This window comes from Stenella coeruleoalba (genome assembly GCF_951394435.1).
Source record: "Stenella coeruleoalba genome assembly, chromosome: 3".
NCBI classification, from domain to species: Eukaryota; Metazoa; Chordata; class Mammalia; order Artiodactyla; family Delphinidae; genus Stenella; species Stenella coeruleoalba.
In genome coordinates this window covers 9,766,769-9,784,072 of record NC_137148.1, presented here as the reverse complement: position 1 = coordinate 9,784,072, position 17,304 = coordinate 9,766,769, and the positions used below count along the sequence as shown (strand labels likewise).

At 38.7% G+C, this 17,304-nt stretch overlaps 1 protein-coding gene across 1 annotated transcript in view; it reads left to right on the top strand.

The window, feature by feature from the left end:
• The window catches only part of CTNND2 (catenin delta 2), a 935,284-nt gene that overhangs the window by 480,147 nt on the left and 437,833 nt on the right, over positions 1-17,304 (top strand). The window lies entirely within an intron of this gene.

Sequence of the window (17,304 nt, the reverse complement as noted above, 5' to 3'; positions counted from 1 at the left end):
CTTCACTTATATTAATAAAATTATATCAATTCCAGTCAAACCCAGTACCCAGGGTTTAACATATCTGCAATAGACCACACACTTATGCAGAAGAGCAGGTGAAAGAAAAACTATGAGTACATCAGTGTGTTTTAGAGGAAAGGAAAGGTGAGATGGACCCACATGCACGTTCACACACACTCACACATAAACACACTTTTCACCCACTCACACACACACAAGATCACCCGATCACAGGAAGCTAGGAAAACTTAAACCTAAACCCTCCTTTTGCCCAGCGATGTCTCCAGGTTAAGGTGCTCCCTTCACTGAGGGGACGCTAACAATGGGCATATTTCTGGGAAATTGAATGCAAAAGACTGAAACTTGGAACATCAGAGAACCTTGGTAGGGGCTCCACCTCTGTCAGCAAACACACCAACTAACCTTCTCTTGCCTAAGAAATCAGTTTTGAATGATCAGACTGCAAAATACAGAGACTTTCTGTTCACGCTCAGGATCAGTGAATAGGGCATTCAGGTTAATCAGAGACCTAACTGTGAGTTACGATGAATACCAAAGGAGATTATTAATATAACAATGTATATAACACGGTAGTAAACACTGAGCATATAAACCACCAAAACTATTCAATGTTTGATGGTTTGGAAAGCATTTCAAAATATTATAAGATCTCAGAATCATTTGGTTAACAGTATCCCTGGTCATCTGCAATTGCGATTTATATATTCCAATCTACGGTATGCTCACAGAGATAATATAGTACTTTATTGCCTAGTGTGGCTGGCATTCAGAAATTTTGCTTCAACTACTGTAAAATTCTTGTGTACTAGTATAAGCATCTTAAAAAACACCTAGTCCGTGCGTGAGAAGTCTCCCAAAAGACTGCAGAGGGAAATATAACGTGAGAATTTTCTAGTTTATAATTCACCATTTGTTCCTTCTTCTGATATTGAATTTTACACATAATATGTCTATTGTAGTATAACTACAATCAACTCCAAAACTGTGAAAGCATTTCCAAAAGAGAAACTTGACAGTATGTCTTTCCCATGGTAAGAACTTGGCTTTATTTAGATAGTACATTTAGGGTGATTGAGCCTAGGGCTAATTCTTTCTGGTTGCTAGAAACTGCAGTATGTATTTTGAAGGCATCAAGACAACACAGAATTCCTGTTTGTTCCCCCTCGTTTCGCTCTAGCTGGCCAGCTCACAAACCTGACAGTGTTGTGGTGCCCTGTGATAAACACTGGGGCCGTCTGTATCCAGGCCATGGCCTGGGAGCCTTACCGCTTTGCGGTATCAGTTGCCTGGATAATTGGTCAGCCGCCACGTCCAACAAAATTAGCTTAGGAATATGAATTTCCCCTGCCTCAAACTAAAACGAAATTACTAATAGCAATTTGGGTCTGATTCATTTTCTTCCAGGGTTTTGAAAATAGCAAATGGTCTTTATGCTTTTTACTATGGCAAGAACAGTAGTAGTTGCCAGGTGAGGCAGCCTGTGTGGGGTTTTTTAAGCCCTAGGAAAACCCAGGGTTTGAAAAGCAAGTCATCTTTCTTTGGAAATCACAGACTGCCTCTTTTCCTTCCCCAGTTTAGTGTGGAACAAAGAAAAAGGTAGACAATTTAAATTCTGCAAAGCCTGTAACATATTTGCGTGATAATATTCATTGGCCCCCAACACTGACAAGTGGGATTCTGTAAGATAACTTATTGAACTTTCAGTTCTATGAGTTATTCTTTCTCAGGCCTCTATTCTTTTGCATGTGATAATGTTAGCTTCCTTTGTCTTGTTTTTTTTTTTTTTTAACATCTTTATTGGAGTATAGTTGCTTTACAATGTTGCATTAGTTTCTGCTGTATAACAAAGTGAATCAGCTATATGTATACATATATCCCCATATCACCTCCCTCTTACGTCTCCCTCCCAGCCTTCCTATACCACCTCTCTAGGTGGTTGCAAAGCACCAAGCTGATCTCCCTGTGCTATGCGGCTTCTTCCCTCTAGATATCTGTTTTACATTTGGTAGTGTATATATGTCCACGCCACTCTCTCACTTCTCCCCAGCTTACCCTTCTACCTCCCCGTGTCCTCAAGTCCATTCTCCACATCTGTGTCTTTATTCCTGTCCTGCCCTAGGTTCATTAGAACATTTTTTTTTTTAGATTCCATATATATGTGTTAACATACGGTATTTGTTTTTCTCTTTCTGACTTACTTCACTCTGTATGACAGACTCCACGTCCATCCACCTCACTACAAATAACTTAATTTTGTTTCTTTTTATGGCTGAATAATATCCCATTGTATATATGTGCCACATCTTCTTTATCCATTCATCTGTCAGTGGACACTCAGGTTGCCTCCATGTCCTGGCTATTGTAAATAGAGCTGCAATGAACATTGTGGTACATGACTCTTTTTAAATTATGGTTGTCTCAGCCCAGTAGTGGGATTGCTGGGTTGTATGGTAGTTCTACTTTTAGTTTTTTAAGGAACCTCCATACTGTTCTCCATAGTGGCTGTATCAATTTACATTCCCACCAACAGTGCAAGAAGGTTCCCTTTTCTCCACACCCTCTCCAGCATTTATTGTTTGTAGATATTTTGATGATGGCCATTCTGACCAGTGTGAGGTGATATCTCATTATAGTTTTGATTTGCATTCCTGTAATGATTAGTGATGTTGAGCATCCTTTCATGTGTTTCTTGGCAATCTGTATATCTTCTTTAGAGAAATGTCTATTTAGGTCTTCTGCACATTTTTGGATTGAGTTGCTTGTTCTCTTGATATTGAGCTGCACAAGGTGCTTGTATATGTTGGAGATTAATCCTTTGTCAGTTGCTTCATTTGCAAATATTTTCTCCCATTCTGAGGGTTGTCTTTTCGTCTTGTTTATGGTTTCCTTTGCTGTGCAAAAGCTTTTAAGTTTCATTAGGTCCCATTTGTTTATTTTTGTTTTAATTTCTATTTCTCTAGGAGGTGAGTCAAAAAGCATCTTGCTCTGACTTATGTCATAGAGTGTTCTCCCTATGTTTTCCTCTAAGTGTTTTATAGTGTCTGGCCTCAAAACTCCATTTTGAGTTTATTTTTGTGTTTGGTGTTAGGAAGTGTTCTAATTTCATTCTTTTCCATGTAGCTGTCAAGTTTTCCCAGCACCACTTATTGAAGAGGCTGTCTTTTCTCCATTATATACTCTTGCCTCCTTTATCAAAGATAAGGTGACCATATGTACATGGGTTTATCTCTGGGCTTTCTATCCTGTTCCATTGATCTGTATTTCTGTTTTTGTGCCAGTACCATACTGTCTTGATTACTGTAGCTTTGTAGTATAGTCTGAAGTCTGGGAGCCTGATTCCTCCAGCTCCGTTTTTCTTTCTCAAGATTGCTTTGGATATTTGGGGTCTTTTGTGTTTCCATACAAATTGTAAAATTTTTTGTTTTAGTTCTGTGAAAAATGCCATTGGTAGTTTGATAGGGATTGCATTGAATCTGTAGACTGCTTTGGGTGGTATAATCATTTTCACAATGTTGATTCTTCCAATCCAAGAACATGGTATAACTCTCCATCTGTTTGTATCATTTTAAATTTCTTCCATCAGTGTGTTATAGTTTTCTGCATACTGGTCTTTTGTCTCCATAGGTAGGTTTATTCCTAGGTATTTCCTTCTTTTTGTTGCAGTGGTAAATGGGAGTGTTTCCTTCATTTCTCTTTCAGATTTTTCATCATTAGTGTATAGGAATGCAAAAGATTTCTGTGCATTAAGTTTGTATCCTGCTATTCTACCAAATTCATTGATTAGCTCTAGTAGTTTTCTGGTAGCATCTTTAGGATTCTCTATGTATAGTATCATGTCATCTGCAAACAGTGACAGTTTTACTTCTTTTCTCACTTGGATTCCTTTTATATCTTTTTCTTCTCTGATTGCTATGGCTAAAACTTCCAAAACTATGTTGAATAATACTGGTGAGTCAGCAACCTTGTCTTGTTCCTGATCTTAGAGGAAATGGTTTCAGTTTTTCACCATTGAGAACAATACTGGCTGTGGTTTTGTCATATATGGCCTTTATTATGTTGAGGTAGGTTCCCTCTATGCCTGCTTTCTGGAGAGTTTTTATCATAAGTGGGTGTTGAATTTTGTCAAAAGCTTTTCTGCATCTATTGAGATGATCATATGTTTTTTTTCTCCTTCAATTTGTTAATTTGGTGTACCACATTGACTGATTTGCATATATTGAAGAATCCTTGCATTCCTGGGGTAAACCCCACTTGATCATGGTGTATGATCCTTTTAATGTGCTGTTGGATTCTGTTTCCTAGTATTTTGTTGACGATTTTTGCATCTATGTTCATCAGTGCTATTGGCCTGTAGTTTGCTTTCTTTCTGACATCATTGTCTGGTTTGGTATCAGGGTGATGGTGGTCATGGTGCTAGAATGAGTTTGGGAGTGTTCCTCCCTCTGCTATATTTTGGAAGAGCTTGAGAAGGATAGGTTTTAGCTCTTCTCTAAATGTTTGATAGAATTCACCTGTGAATCCATCTGGTCCTAGGCTTTTATTTGTTGGAAGATTTTTAATCGCAGTTTCAATTTTGGTGCTTCTGATTGGTCTGTTTATATTTTCTGTTTCTTCCTGGTTCAGTCTTGGAAGGTTGTTCTTTTCTAAGAATTTGTCCATTTCTTCCAGGTTGTCCATTATATGTCCATATAGTTGCTTGTGGTGATCTCTCATGATCCTTTGTATTTCTGCAGTGTCAGTTGTTACTTCTCCTTTTCATTTCTAATTCTGCTGATTTGAGTCGTCTCCCGTTTTTTGTTGATGAGTCTAGCTAATTGTTTATCAACTTTGTTTATCTTCTCGAAGAACCAGCTTTTAGTTTTATTGATCTTTGCTATTGATCTTCATTTCTCTTTCATTTATTTCTGATCTGATCTTTATGATTTCTTTCCTTCTGCTAACTTTGGGATTTTTTGTTCTTCTTGCTCTGATTGCTTTGGGTGTAAGGTTAGGTTGTTTATTTGAGATTTTTCTTGTTTCTTGAGGTAGGATTGTATTGCTATAAACTTCACTCTTAGAACTGCTTTTGCTGCATCCCATAGGTTTTCGGTCATCTTGTTTTCATTGTCATTTGTTTCTAGGTTTTTTTTGATTTCCTCTTTGGTTTCTTCAGTGCCCTCTTGGTTATTTAATAGCGTATTGTTTAGCCTCCATGTGTTTGTATTTTTTACAGTTTTTTTCCTGTAATTGATGTCTAGTCTCATAGCGTTGTGGTCAGAAAAGATACTTGATACGATTTCAATTTTCTTAAATTTACCAAAGCTTGACTTGTGACCCAAGATATGATCTATCCTGGAGAATGTCCCATGAGCACTTGAGAAGAAAGTGTATTCTGTTGTTTTTGGATGGAATGTCCTATGAATATCAAATAAGTCCATCTTGTTTAATGTGTCATTTAAAGCTTGTGTTTCCTTATTTATTTTCATTTTGGATATCTGTCCATTGGTGAAAGTGGGGTGTTAAAATCCCCTACTATAATTGTGTCAATTTCCCCTTTCATGGCTGTTAGCATTTGCCTTATATATTGAAGTGCTCCTATATTGGGTGCATAAGTATTTACAATTGTTATATCTTCTTCTTGTATTGATCCCTTGATCATTATGTAGTGTCCTTCTTTGTCTCTTGTAGTAGTCTTTATTTTAACATATATTTTTTCGGATATGAGAATTGCTACTCCAGCTTTCTTTTGATTTCCATTTGCATGGAATATCTTATTCCATCCCCTCACTTTCAGTCAGTATATGTCCCTAGGTCTGAAGTGTGTCTATTGTAGACAGCATATATACGGGTCTTGTTTTTGTATCCATTCAGCGAGTCTGTGTCTTTTGATTGGAGCATTTAATCCATTTAACTTTAAGGTAATTATCACTATGTATGTTCCTATTACTATTTTCTTAATTGTTCTGGGTTTGTTTTCATAGGTCTTTTCCTTCTCTTGTGTTTCCTGCTTAGAGAAGTTCCTTTAGCATTTGTTGTAAAGTTGTTTTGGTGGTGCTGAATTCTGTTAACTTTTGCTTGTCTGTAAAGGTTTTAATTTCTCCATCGCATCTGAATGAGATCCTTGCTGCATAGAGTAATCTTGGCTTTAGGTTTTTCTGTTTCATCACTTTAAATATATCCTGCCACTCCCTTCTGGCTTGCAATGTTTCTGCTGAAATTTCAGCTGTTAATCTTATGGTATTTCCCTTGTATGTTATTTGTTGCTTTTCCCTTGCTGCTTTTGATATTTTTTCTTTGTATTTAATTTTTGATAGTTTGATTATTATTTGACTTGCTGTGTTTCTCCCTGGATTTATCCTGTGTGGGTCTCTCTGTACTTCCTGGACTTAAGATTGACTATTTCCTTTCCCATGTTAGGGAAGTTTTCAACTATAATCTCTTCAAATATTTTCTCAGTCCCTTTCTTTTCTCTTCTGCATCCCCTATAATTTGAATATTGGTGCTTTTAATGTTGTCCCATAGGTCTCTGACACTGTCCTCCATTTTTTTCATTCTTTTTTCTTTGTTCTGCACCCTGGCAGTTATTTCCACCATTTTATCTTCCAGCTCATTTATCTGTTCTTCCACCTTAGTTGTTCTGCTATTGATTCCTTCTAGAGTATTTTTGATTTCAGTAATTGTGTTGTTCACCACTGTTTGTTTGCTCCTTAGTTCTTCTAGATCCTTGTTAAATGTTGCTTTTATTTTCTCCATTCTGTTTCCGAGATTTTGGATAATCATTACTATCATTACTCTGAATTCTTTTTCAGGTAGGTTGCCTATTTCATCTTCATTTATTTGGTCTTGTACGTTTTTTCCTTGCTCCTTTGTCTGTAACATATTATTTTGTCGTTTCAATTTTTTTTGTTTTTTTGATGGGTGGTGCTCTCTTCCTGTCTTACTGGTTATTTGGCCTGAGACATCCAGCACTGGAGTTTGCAGGCTGTTGGATAGAGCCAGCTTTTGGTGCTGAGATGAGGAACTCTGGGAGGCCTCACTCTGATTAATATTCCCTCGGGTCTGAGGTTCTCTGTTAGTCCAGCGGTTTGGACTCGGAGCTCCCACCAAGGGAGCTCGGGCCCAACCTCCAGCCTGGGAACCAAGATCCTGCAAGATTCGTGGCGCAGTTAAGAAAAAAAAAAAAAGAAAGGAAAAAATGAGGAGTACAGTATCAAGGAATAAAAAACAAAATAAAATTAGAAAGGTAAAAAATATAGTAGGAAAAATAAAACTGTAATTGAAACAACTGATTGCTGGGTGTTCCTCCTGTCCCCTTAGGTATCCGTGGTACCCCACCTGTGCCTGGTAGGTGCCCTAGTTGTGCGGAGACGCAAATTCCACGTCCTCCTAGTATGCCATCTTGACTCTGCCCTCCACTTACTTCGTTTTTAATCGCTTCTATGTTCCCAGCACTGTTTTATGGGTTTTACATACATTACACACTTAACTTTTACAAGATCCTGCTCAATGTTATGTAATAACTTAAGTGGGAAAATAATTTGAAAAAGAAAAATAGATGTATATGTATAACTGAATCGCTTTGCTGTACACCTGAAACTAACACAACATTGTTAATCAACTATACTCCAATATAAAATTAAAAAGTTTAAAAAAATTAAATTAAAAAAATACAAGATCCCTATGGGGAAATTTCTAGTAATAGCCCCATTTTACAAATAGGGAAACTGAGACTTGGAGTAAGTGACGTGCTCAAGGTTCCATGGACCTGTGTGCAGTAGTGCCTGAACACACCTGTTCCTGAGTGGTCCTTCCTGCTTTTTGTGCTTACTGTTCCATCCCCCATGAGAATGCCAAAACATGGGGATCTGTCACTGTGTCTCTCTGTCTGCAAGCCCAAAGTCATGGTGAGCACTCACCTAGGGTTTGTGGTGGACGTTGTTTTACATTTTCTCCAGGACTGGGTGTGACCGAGAGCCTAGGCACGGTCACACCATTCCTGGGTATTTCCTTAATGTCCCCTGTTCCCATTTCCCCATGTCTGTCCCCATTTTAACCCTCCCACAGTGTCTGCAGTGTATGCTAAGGGATGAAATAGATGAGAATAAGCCAGAATCTAGAAACCATACAAACCATTTGAATAATAAAATAGGGCACAGTTGCATCCTTACTCAACATGTGCCAGGTCCTGATCACTTAATACATAAATCACTTGATATTAAGTCATTTCTTTAAGCCTCAAAATGTCTCCATTTAGGCCCAGAGAGGTTAAGTAACTTGCCAGAAGTGTCCTATATAGGACAGAGCTGGAGGGAGTCTGGCCTTTGAGCCCACACACCTGGACACCATGCACACAGCCTCCTAGTTTGGGAGCTTTGTGGTCCTATGACTACCCACTGTATCCCTGTAAACATTATTGTAATAGCTGTAAAATTACATGTTGATGAAAATAGTTAAAGCAGGTAGAAGATATGTGACTTAAGAAAGAAATAAACATTCTAATTGCACAGTGGAGATATTATGACCTTCATTTGGGAATATATCACAGATACTTATAGAGACTAAAAGGCAATAGACTGAAAGGAAGTCAGCTCTGCAGAAAGTTCTGGGGGAAGCACGGTTACTCACCAACCAAACTAATAAGGGTTGGATACAGAGCACTAAAGTGCAAGGGCAACAGCAGCCTAAACAGAGCTCCAGAGGTACCACTTCTCACTATTTTTTCTAAATATGTTTTATTTCCACGGTATTCGAGACTTGACCAAGCTCATTTGATTTTGCCACCGATGCCTAGTTTTGTGATATGGCTGCATGCAAAAGCCATATACCAAAAAAGACTTTATGTCATAATACAGTTTCAGGTCATATGGACATCATAAATATAAAGCCCTTTGTTCCTGTGACCTGAGGATCGAACATCAGTTTGGAAACAGTTTACTGCACATTAGTTTCTCTGCCTTATGTTTTAGGTACATTGCTTAACTTGAAAGCCAACTAACCAAAAACTTATAGTTTCCTTCTTTATTTCATTTTGAACGACATTGTGAGCAGTAGCATGCCACACGATACAGTGCAGGGATTGATGCCTTGGACATCAAAAAGTTGAAAAAGAAAATAAGAAAATGTATTTGAGCAGGTTCATAACAGTCAGAGTAGCTGTAGTAATGGTTTGCTTTGTGCCTTTTCCTGACGTTAAGAAAACTCTCTGAACTTTCTTATTAATTAATTAGAAATGGCCCACAGGTGGATAAGGAGACTATCATGCTAAATATGTTGAGGGTGAAAATCACTTCTTGAGGAACTCAAAGGTTATTCTTTGGTTTAAACTAGATTTCCCCCCCCACCTCATCCCCTCAGAACTTGAAAGTTATTGTTTGCTTACTTGAAATGTTCAAAGTATGTCAGACTTGAGCCACAGTAAAAGTGATACTGTCATTTTTCTCATGTGCACAATAGAGGAAAAAAGTAATTATATTCAAAACCATTATTTTTCCTCTATTATTTATAAATTTCAGAATTGTTTTGCATCATTTGAGTTTCAACTATGAGTGACTCCAACAATGATGAGAATATGATGTAGAATTGAATCACAAGGTTTTATGAAAGCATTTAACTAAACATGTTTCTAAATGTAAGATTCGTGATTTCCCTATTTCAAGCATCAGAGACATTCTTAAAGTAGTGTTAACATTTTCCCTTTTTTTTCATAACATAAAAATATAGAGATAGGTCTTCCCTGGTGACGCAGTGGTTGAGAGTCCGCCTGCCGATGCAGGGGACACGGGTTCGTGCCCCGGTCCGGGAAGATCCTACATGCCGTGGAGCGGCTGGGCCCGTGAGCCATGGCCGCTGAGCCTGCGCGTCCGGAGCCTGTGCTCCGCAACGGGAGAGGCCACAACAGTGAGAAGCCCGCGTAACACAACAAAACGAAAACAAACCAACAAAAAAACCCCAAAAAAACCATAGAGATAAAAGTGAAATTCCCTTTTTGCCCCTCCTTAGACTTATTTCTCTCTTTTCTCCCCCAGAGGCCACCACCATCATGAATTTGGGTGTATCTTTTTTTGTTTTGTTTTGCGGTACGCGGGCCTCTCACTGTTGTGGCCTCTCCCGTTGCAGAGCACAGGCTCCGGACGCGCAGGCTCAGAGGCAATGGCTCACTGGCCCAGCCGCTCCGCAGCCTGTGAGATCTTCCCAGACCGGGGCACGAACCTGTGTCGCCTGCATCGGCAGGCGGACTCTCAAACACTGCGCCACCAGGGAAGCCCTGGTTGCATCTTTTTAATCCATGTTTGTTTGATCTCTGTCTCACACACATATATGTGTGTGTGTGTGTGTTTGTATTTATACACAATATTATTTAGTCAGTGTTTTAAATATTTTCATAATTGGAGTCCTGCAGTACACGTCCTATGGGCAATTTACATTTTCCACTCTTATTTCACTTTTGAGCCTGACCCATGTTGATACATTGTGTATCTGGCTAATTTGTTTTACTTGCCAAATAGTGTTTATTGCATATTTTGTCATATATGATTTGGAATCATATTATTATATTTATCCATTCTCCTATTGCTGATAACTTAGGTCATTTCTCTTGTTTTGCTACTGCCAACATAGAGGCATGAACAGTCTTGTACAAGTCTCCTGGGCACAGGTGCACAGGTTTTTCTCAAGGCTCTACCAAGAAGCAGAACTGCTGGACGATTGGGCATTTGCTCATAAAACATTATCAGGTCTTGACTGATAGCTCACCCAAGTGTTTCACTAATTTACTCTCCCACATACAATGTATGAGAGTTCATATTTCCTCATCTCCTCTTCAACACTTAGTACAGTCAGACTTTCTAATTGTTTTACAGCCTATGAAGTATAAAGAGGTATCTTTCTATTTCTATTCTTTCAATTCCTAATAGGGTTGAGTATCTTTTAATGTGTTTGGTGACCATAAATTCCTGATTTTTCTGCTCTGCAGCTGCTTTACATATATTTGTTGACCTCTCTTCTATCTGATCATTTAATCTCTATTTCATTGATTTGTAGGAGTTATTTATTTGTTCTGGAAACTAACCCTTTGTAAGCTGTATGCATTGCAAATATCTTCTCTCAGGATGTGGCTTGTTTTTTCAACTTGGCTTCTGGTGTTTATGTTTTCGTTTTTAATTGCATAGGAGTTCAACTTTTGTGCCAAGTGTGTGAATAGAATATTAGTTCAGAATGTGGCCTCTAGAACCAGATGGCCAGGGTCACAATCATGGCTTAATTATTTGCTGGCTGGGGGATCTCCAGCAACTTCCTTAAGCACTTTTTAACCTTACCTTAGTTTCATTATCAATAAAACGGGAAAATATCACCTCTCTCAAAAGTTTTGTCATGAAGATTAACTATAAACCAGTTAGAATATTGCCTGTTGTAATGTGAGAGCTATCTATGCATTAGCTACTAGGATTTTTGCTTGTGATACATTGTTTTAAAAATTCGTTCCTGGGCACCACAGTGGCTTTGGGACAAGTGCCTGCGTGTGGCCACATCTGCAGGAAAAGAGTGTTTCCTGTCTGTACCCTGACATCTGAGGAGAGGCGCTGCCGACTTTTTTTTTTTAACATCTTTATCGGAGTGTAATTGACCCACAATGCTGTCTCTGCTGCACAACCAAGTGAATCAGCCACATGTATACATGTGTCCCCATATCCCCTCCCTCTTGCGTCTCCCTCCCACCCTCCCTATCCCACCCCTCTAGATGGTCTCAAAGCACCGAGCTGATCTCCCTGTGCTATGCAGCTGCTTCCCACTAGCCATCCATTCTACATTTGGTAGTGTATATATGTCCACGCCACTCTCTTACTTCGTCCCGCACTGACAACTTTTATCCAGGATTTTTTTTTTTTTTAAATAGCAGCATGGAATCTTCCTTTTCTAGAGGCTCCCATGTGGTTTACCTTCTGTTTTCTCAGGTTTTAATTCTAGAAGGAAGAAAGTTTCCACCTGCTACTATAACCATGATTCCACTGAACTGGAAGTGAAAGCTGCCACTCAAGAACTTCAGATTCCTCATGCTTCTGGAACAACAGGCAAAGGAGGGAATTATGGTGTTAGCTGGCGTAATTGATCCTGATTACCAAGTGGAAATTGGTCTACTATTCCAAACTGGAGGAGGGTTACCTGGCATATGAGCACTTCTGCTACTTGAAATAAGTCACAAATTAAGTGAGTGGCAGGATTCTACTTCCCATTAAAAAAAAAAAAAGGCTGTAAAGAGGATGTCTTCTCTTTCCTTCTCCCTAGCTGTGGGGATGTTTTTGTTTTTGTTTTTGTTTTTGCGGTACGTGGGCCTCTCAGTGTTGTGACCTCTCCCTTTGCGGACCTCTCCCTTTGCGGAGCCCTGATTCTTTTTCTTAAAGACTGCTCTAAGGTGGATACTTTTATAAAAAGCAAACTCTTTATTCATTCAATAAACACAAATCATGCCTATGTCTCACACACTCTTATTTCAGGTGTTTAGGAATTACTTGCGGCTTTCTCCCAGTTATATTATTCAATTTAATATAACATAAAAGTCACTTCTGAGGTTGTTGTAACTTTCATGCATGTTCAAATTCAGGAAATAAAGTTTGCTTTCACTACTGAAATTCTATTTCTTTAAATAGAAATAGTTTCTAAAGAATTAAAATTAATAAAAATGTAGATGTAATTTAGATTAGTCTATATTTAAACATAACTTTGTATAAGTTTCAGAACTCAGTTATTATGAGAAAATATATATATATTTATAACAAAAACTATCATAAGTAACATTTACCTTTTAAACATACACATAATATACACGTAAGACTGGTAGTGCTAGGAAAGACATTTTTTTTTTAAGCAAAAAAAAGAAATTTATTGGAAGGATTTCTGGGACCTCACAAAACTGACAAGAAAGCTGAAACACCAACCATGAAAAGTGTGCAAGAGTGAAGAGGCCAGGCAGCTGAAAGCACAGCCAAGGTCAGGCCCCAGGAGCAGTATGAATGGGAAACCACTTGGTTCTGCTGCTACCACGCTAAAAATCTCCAACTGTTTCAGGGTCTTTGTGTCACCAGGTCAAGCTTGAAGTCCCATGTGGAGGCATCCAGCTGACTAAACTTAAAACATCCCCACAGGGGCTTCCCTGCTGGTGCAGTGGTTGAGGGTCCGCCTGCCGATGCAGGGGACGCGGGTTCGTGTCCCAGTCCGCGAAGATCCCACATGCCGCGGAGCGGCTGGGCCCGTGAGCCATGGCCGCTGAGCCTGCGCGTCCGGAGCCTGTGCTCCGCAACGGGAGAGGCCACAACAGTGAGAGGCCACGTACCGCAAAAAAAAAAAAAAAAAAAAAAAAAAGAAAGAAAAAGAATCAAATGCACAAAATATGCAGTTGTATAGAATCCCCTAACAGAGAGAGTAAAGTGTGCACTTAGAGGAAATAAAATCTAAACCCAGTTTCTCTTGGGACTTCTATTTTCTATGATAAGTCATACTTTTAATGCATTTTAACTGTGCTAAAGGAATCAGGAAACCATTTAAGTGATTAGTGCTCTTTGTCTACTCAAAAGGAGGATGCTCATGCTTTGAGAACATAGTTTCATATTCAGTGTCAGTGTTATTTTTTCAATTTTAATAAAAAAGTTCCTTCTTGTTTCTGTTGCACGTAAAATCGAAACACTTTTGAAAGAGACAAACAAAAAGTAAATATTATTTAACAGTGTGTTGTGTAGTTCTGTATATAAAATCACCCATTATGGTGGATGAGTGGATAAATCTCAAAGGATGCGTGAAAGTGGTGGCACCACCTTGTTTGTGCCAGGTGACCCAGGACATTGTCTTCCAGCTCTAAACTGTGGAAATGAAAGATGGAGAAGTAGAAAATGCCTTATGAACTCAAATAATGGCACATTTCTTTATTAGTCAGTGTGACATTTATTCTACCAAAACAAACAACCCTCCAACTTCAGAGTTTCAGCAAAACAGTGGTTTATTTCTCACTTGTGTTGTGTCTTCTCTGGGTTGGCGGAAATCTTCCCTTCGCACGGTTACTCAGAGACCCACCTCAACTCAGGGCTTAACAAGGGAGTACGTGGAGATCGCGTACCTGCCCTTCTGTGCTTGCGGAAGGAGGTGGCACATGCCCCCATCTACATGCCAGGGGGCAGGGAAGTGTGCTCTTCAATGTGCCTGGAAGGAGAAGAGAACGGGGCTTTGATGATACATGGGAGAAGCTTCCAGTGACTTGGGCATTCTTATTGTTTCATGTGGGAAGTAACAAGTGTGTTTCCCTCCATGACTTTTTTTTGTTTTCATTGAATGGAGGATTCTTTAAATTCTGTGGTGCTTTACAATTTTCAAAAGTTTCAGACACATGATTTTATATAATTCTATAATAACGCTTTTTTCCCTCTACCCCTTTCTTACCCCTCCCTTCTTCCCTCTCCCCACTGGTAACCACTAGTTTGTCCTCTACACCTGTGAGTCTGCTTTTTTCCTGTTCTCTAGTGTGTTGGGTTTTTTTTTTTTTTTTTTTTTAGATTCCATCTATAAGTGATATTTTACAGTATTTGTCTTTCTGTGTCTGACTTTTTTTTTTTGCGGTACGCGGGCCTCTCACTGTTGTGGCCTCTCCCGTTGCAGAGCACAGGCTCCAGACACGCAGGCTCAACGGCCATGGCTCACGGGCCCAGCCGCTCCGTGGCATGTGGGATCTTCCCGGACCAGGGCACGAACCTGCATCCCCTGCATCAGCAGGCAGACTCTCAACCACTGCGCCACCAGGGAAGCCCTGTCTGACATATTTCATTTAGCATAATGCCCTCTAAGTCCATCCATGTTGCTGCAAATGGCAAAATTTCCTTCTTTTGTATTGCTGAGTAGTATTCCATTATATATCATATCTTCTTTATCCATTCATCTGCTGATGGACACCTCAGTTGCTTCCATAGCTTGGCAATTGTAAACAATGCTGCTATGAACATTGGAGTGCACTATCTTTTCAAAATAGTTGGGTGTTTTTTGGATATGTACCCAGGAGTGGAATTGCTGGCTCATATGTAGTTCTGTTTCTAGTTTTTTGAGGAACCTCCATACTGTTTTCCACAGTGACTGCAGCAATTTACATTCCCACCAACAGTGTACAAGGATTCCCTTTTTTCCACATCCTTGCCAACATCTATTATTAGTGTTCTTTTTGATGATAGCCATTCTGACAAGTGTGAGGTGATATCTCATTGCGGTTTTGATTTGCATTTCCCTGATGACTAGCAATATTGAGCATCTTTTCATGTGCCTGGTGGCCATCTGCATTTCCTCTTTGAAAAAAATGTCTATTCAGTTCTTTTGCCCATTTTTTAATTGAGTTGTTTATTTTTTTGATATCGAGTTGTATGAGCTATTTGTATATTTTGGAATTAAGCCCTTTTTGGTCATATCATTTGCAAATACCTTCTCCCATTCAGTAGGTTGTGTTGTCATTTTGTCGATGGTTTCCTTTCTTGTGGAAAAGCTTTTAAGTTTAATGAGGTCCCATTAGTTTATTTTTACTTTTGTTTCCTTTGCTTTAGGATATGGATCCAATAAAAAAAAAATTGCTGAGATTTATGTCAAAGAGTGTTCTGCCTACGTTTTCCTCTATGAGTTTTATAGTATCTGGTCTTACTCCAGTTTGAGTTTATCTTTGTATATGATGATAGAGAATGTTCTAATTTCATTCTTTTACATGTAGCTATCCAGTTTTTCCAGCACCACTTATTGAAGAGGCTGTCTTCTCTCCATTGTATATTCTTGCCTCCTTTGTCATAGATTAATTGACCAAAAGTGTGTGGGTTTATTTCTGGACTCTTTATTCTACTCCATTGATCTATATGTGTGTTTTTGCACCAGTACCATACTCTTTTGATTACTAGAGCTTTGTAGTGTAGTCTGAAGACAGGGAGCCTGATTATTCCAGCTCTGTTCTATGACTTTTGGAGTTGGACAGATTAGTTTAAATCCCTGCTGAGTTCCTTATGATGTGTGTGGTCAAGTTATTTAACATCAATAAGCCAGTTATTCCCCATCCACCAAAAGATGTTAATGATTGTTGTGAATTAGCAGAGCCTTGGTGTACAGTAAGTACTCAGCAAAGGACTGAACTGGGAAAAGGAATGTAGTAGCATAGAGATAGTAGTAAATCTTGAAGGATATAGCATGAGAATATTTTTACTGTATCAGAAGAATACTGTATTGGCTTCCTTGGGCTGCCATAACAACTTACTACAACTGAGTGGCTTAAAATAAAGGACATTTATTATCTCACAGTTTGGGAGTCCAGAAGTTCAAAATCAAGTTCTGTCCACAGGGCTATGTTCCCTAGGAAGGCTAAAGGGGAGGAGTTTTTCTTAACTCTTCCAGGTTCTGCTGGCTCCAGACATTCCTTGGCTTAAAGATGCATAACTGCAGTCTCTTCCTCTGCCTCTGACCTTCTCCTCTGCATCTTTCTCCTCTAAGGATCTTTTTTAAGGACACTTGTCATTGGATTTAGGATGATCTTATCTGAAGATCTTTAACTTAATTACATCTGAGAAAACCCTTTTCCAATAAGTAACCATTCACAATTTCTAGGGATTTGGTGTGGACATATCTTTTGCGGGGGAAGGGCACCATTCAACTCACTACAATTATGAAAGCGTTTTCCACCCCTATATTAAATGCCACTTACTAAGTGAACATGCTTTGTAATTTTTAAAATATTAATTATAGGATTACATTTCTGTTTTAAGTGTTAAACTTTGCAGTTAGACCTTACTACTTTATCATGCTATATCTTTTTGAAGCAAGAAGTTGCATTGGACTGAATTTGTAATGTTATCGTTTCATGTATCAATTGTCTATAGCTCTCATCATTGCAAAACCATTTTCCACTTTTCTAAAATGGATTGGCTGAGAAGAAAGATAGCCTAAAAAAGTCATATGTCTCTTAAGGGACTACTCTTATATTCATGTATATCAATCATGGCTATTCTGAATGCTGATTTATACCAGAATTTCCTTTTCCCCCAGCAAATGTATTCAGAAGCCGTCTCTAAGGTACAGATTAAAGTTCTAAAACCTGCTTGCTGTTGTGAAACTGATGAGCTATTCATAGAAGCTGCTTGATCAGAGTAAAAGATCTAGTGAAATAAGGGTAGAAAGTCATTCTCAAAATGATACCTGTGTGTAATTGGCCTCTAGATTTCCCACAAATTATTGACATATTAAAAAAGGGTATGTTGGAACTATTTGCATATATAATGAAAGAGCTGTTCATATTTAGAAATT